Source organism: Ipomoea triloba, chromosome 13 (assembly GCF_003576645.1).
Source record: "Ipomoea triloba cultivar NCNSP0323 chromosome 13, ASM357664v1".
Classification (NCBI taxonomy): Eukaryota; Viridiplantae; Streptophyta; class Magnoliopsida; order Solanales; family Convolvulaceae; genus Ipomoea; species Ipomoea triloba.
In genome coordinates, this window is record NC_044928.1 from 17618000 (window position 1) to 17622315 (window position 4316).

At 34.3% G+C, this 4316-nt stretch overlaps 3 non-coding genes across 3 annotated transcripts; all 3 read left to right on the top strand.

The window, feature by feature from the left end:
- The first annotated feature begins 1807 nt into the window (after nucleotides 1-1807).
- On the top strand, nucleotides 1808-1880 carry TRNAA-AGC. Its single transcript has one exon. It is a non-coding gene; the product is annotated as a tRNA-Ala (tRNA).
- Nucleotides 1881-2532: 652 nt separating this feature from the next.
- Nucleotides 2533-2605, top strand: TRNAA-AGC. Its single transcript has one exon. It is a non-coding gene; the product is annotated as a tRNA-Ala (tRNA).
- A 704-nt stretch (nucleotides 2606-3309) lies between these two features.
- Nucleotides 3310-3382, top strand: TRNAA-AGC. Its single transcript has one exon. It is a non-coding gene; the product is annotated as a tRNA-Ala (tRNA).
- Nucleotides 3383-4316: the final 934 nt, after the last annotated feature.

Consider the following 4316-nt stretch of genomic DNA (forward strand, 5'->3'; position numbering starts at 1 on the left):
TGCTTATGTCTCGAGACTTAGTTGATGTCTCGCAGACCCTTATTCCTCCAGTGTTGTCCCGTGCCTTCTTCTGATCTATCTATAGGATTACAACACGAGACTTTCTAAGATGTTCACTCAAGTTTACCTTAAGCTTAAATATTTTCCGAGTTGAGCTCAAGTTACCCGGTTGTATTTTCGCTCTTAGTTTACTTGTCGAACTTACATTGATTCCTATCTTTCGAGACTTAGGGGATTCTAAAATACATTTTGGTATCATCAAAACCTAATACATTATGTTCCTAACACATGCAAGAGGTACGGGGATCGATACCCCGCATCTCTAATTCCTGTAATATACAAGCTTGAATAATTTCAAATTAGTGGTGAGAAATTTAATTTGTGATCTACAAGTTTTTAGTTAGTGACGGAAAAATATTTTCTATCAATTTTCAACGTTTTGGTTCTTCGTTCTTTAATATATTTATAAATCAAAGCACAGAAGCATTATTTTCTTTCTTATTTCTAGGAATTAACTTTTTGCTTCCTAGAGCAGGCCATTGCAATTACATACAATGCATTGCTTTTCTTATTGGTAGTCGTACTTATCTCAAGAAAGGGTAATATATTGTGCAAAGCGAATATAACTTTGTGAGTGAAAACATCACTATTCAGTATTTGGCATCAAAGTTTCTTGTAGTTCATTCATTGCTTGACCAATAGTACTTCGATCTGTGTGGATATTCTGCTTAAATGCATTTGCCTTAGCCATCTTTATTTTCTGATGTAGAATGTAAAGGAGAGGGCTGCTAGGTAGTCAATTCTCTTATATAATGAGGCTCTTCAAGGTTCGTACAATTTGAATTGCCTAGTTGTTTGTCTTCTTCAACAAACTCTGACCTTGACCTGTTATAATTTAAGATTGGATTGATGTTATCAATTCGAATGTAATTACACACCAGTCAAGTCCAATTAAAAGATTGAGTCAAATCAATTACTTGTTTAACACATGCCCTTATAAACACATATATTTATCTAATTTTCTAGTGTGGGGATGTAGCTCAGATGGTAGAGCGCTCGCTTAGCATGCGAGAGGTACGGGGATTGATACCTCGCATCTCCAATTCCGGTAATATACTAGCTTGAATAATTTCAAATTAGTGGCGAGAAATTTAATTTGTGATCTACAAGTTTTTAGTTAGTGACGGGAAAATATTTTCTATCAATTTTCAACGTTTTGGTTCTTCGTTCTTTAATATATTTATAAATCAAAGCACAGAAGCATTATTTTCTTTCTTATTTCTAGGAATTAACTTTTTGCTTCCTAGAGCAGGCCATTGCAATTACATACAATGCATTGCTTTTCTTATTGGTAGTCGTACTTATCTCAAGAAAGGGTAATATATTGTGCAAAGCGAATATAACTTTGTGAGTGAAAACATCACTATTCAGTATTTGGCATCAAAGTTTCTTGTAGTTCATTCATTGCTTGACCAATAGTACTTCGATCTGTGTGGTTATTCTGCTTAAATGCATTTGCCTTAGCCATCTTTATTTTCTGATGTAGAATGTAAAGGCGAGGGCTGCTAGGTAGTCAATTCTCTTATATAATGAGGCTCTTCAAGGTTCGTACAATTTGAATTGCCTAGTTGTTTTTCTTCTTCAACAAACTCTAACCCTGGCCTGTTATAATTTAAGATTGGATTGATGTTATCAATTGGAATGTAATTGCACACCAGTCAAGTCCAATTAAAAGATTGAGTCAAATCAATTACCTTGTTTAACACATGCCCTTATAAATACATATATTTATCTTATTTTTTAGTGCGGGGATGTAGCTCAGATGGTAGAGCGCTCGCTTAGCATGCGAGAGGTACGGGGATCGATACCCCGCATCTCCAATTCCTGTAATATACAAGCTTGAATAATTTCAAATTAGTGGCGAGAAATTTAATTTGTGATCTGGTTCTTCGTTCTTTAATATATTTATAAATCAAAGCACAGAAGCATTATTTTCTTTCTTATTTCTAGGAATTAACTTTTTGCTTCCTAGAGCAGGCCATTGCAATTACATACAATGCATTGGTTTTCCTTATGGTAGTCGTAGTTATCTCAAGAAAGGGTAATATATTGTGCAAAGCGAATATAACTTTGTGAGTGAAAACATCACTATTCAGTATTTGGCATCAAAGTTTCTTGTAGTTCATTCATTGCTTGACCAATAGTACTTCGATCTGTGTGGTTATTCTGCTTAAATGCATTTGCCTTAGCCATCTTTATTTTCTGATGTAGAATGTAAAGGCGAGGGCTGCTAGGTAGTCAATTCTCTTATATAATGAGGCTCTTCAAGGTTCGTACAATTTGAATTGCCTAGTTGTTTTTCTTCTTCAACAAACTCTGACCCTGGCCTGTTATAATTTAAGATTGGATTGATGTTATCAATTGGAATGTAATTGCACACCAGTCAAATCCAATTAAAAGATTGAGTCAAATCAATTACCTTGTTTAACACATGCCCTTATAAACACATATATTTATCTTATTTTTTAGTGCGGGGATGTAGCTCAGATGGTAGAGCGCTCGCTTAGCATGCGAGAGGTACGGGGATCGATACCCCGCATCTCCAATTCCTGTAATATACAAGCTTGAATAATTTCAAATTAGTGGCGAGAAATTTAATTTGTGATCTACAAGTTTTTAGTTAGTGACGGGAAAATATTTTCTATCAATTTTCAACGTTTTGGTTCTTCGTTCTTTAATATATTTATAAATCAAAGCACAGAAGCATTATTTTCTTTCTTATTTCTAGGAATTAACTTTTTGCTTCCTAGAGCAGGCCATTGCAATTACATACAATGCATTGCTTTTCTTAATGGTAGTCGTAGTTATCTCAAGAAAGGGTAATATATTGTGCAAAGCGAATATAACTTTGTGAGTGAAAACATCACTATTCAGTATTTGGCATCAAAGTTTCTTGTAGTTCATTCATTGCTTGACCAATAGTACTTCGATCTGTGTGGTTATTCTGCTTAAATGCATTTGCCTTAGCCATCTTTATTTTCTGATGTAGAATGTTAAGGCGAGGGCTGCTAGGTAGTCAATTCTCTTATATATTGAGGCTCTTCAAGGTTCGTACAATTTGAATTGCCTAGTTGCTTTTCTTCTTCAACAAACTCTGACCCTGGCCTGTTATAATTTAAGATTGGATTAATGTTATCAATTGAATGTAATTGCACACCAGTCAAGTCCAATTAAAAGATTGAGTCTAATCAATTACCTTGTTTAACACATGCCCTTATAAATACATATATTTATCTTATTTTTTAGTGCGGGGATGTAGTTTAGATGGTAGAGCGCTCGCTTAGCATGCGAGAGGTACGGGGATCGATACCCCGCATCTCCAATTCCTGTAATATACAAGCTTGAATAATTTCAATTTACTCCAATTCCTGTAATATACAAGCTTGAATAATTTCAATTTAGTGGCGTTCCTGTAATATACAAGCTTGAATAATTTCAATTTAGTGGCGGGAAATTTAATTTGTGATCTACAAGTTTTTAGTTTAGTGGCGGGAAATTTAATTTGTGATCTACAAGTTTTTAGTTAGTGACGGGAAAATATTTTCTATCAATTTTCAACGTTTTGGTTCTTCGTTCTTTAATATTTCTATCAATTTTCAACGTTTTGGTTCTTCGTTCTTTAATAAATTTATAAATCAAAGCACAGAAGCATTATTTTCTTTCTTATTTCTAGGAATTAACTTTTTGCTTCCAAGAGCAGGCCATTGCAATTACATACAATGCATTGCTTTTCTTAATGGTAGTCGTAGTTATCTCAAGAAATGGTAATATATTGTGCAAAGCGAATATAACTTAGTGAGTGAAAACATCACTAGTCAGTATTTGCTATCAAAGTTTCTTGTAGTTCATTCATTGCTTGACCAATAGTACTTCGATCTGTGTGGTTATTCTGCTTAAATGCATTTGCCTTAGCCATCTTTATTTTCTGATGTAGAATGTAAAGGCGAGGGCTGCTAGGTAGTCAATTCTCTTATATAATGAGGCTCTTCAAGGTTCGTACAATTTGAATTGCCTAGTTGTTTTTCTTCTTCAACAAACTCTAACCCTGGCCTGTTATAATTTAAGATTGGATTGATGTTATCAATTGGAATGTAATTGCACACCAGTCAAATCCAATTAAAATATTGAGTCAAATCAATTACCTTGTTTAACACATGCCCGTATAAACACATATATTTATCTAATTTTTTAGTGTGGGGATGTAGCTTAGATGGTAGAGCGCTCGCTTAGCATGCGAGAGGTACGGGGATTGATAC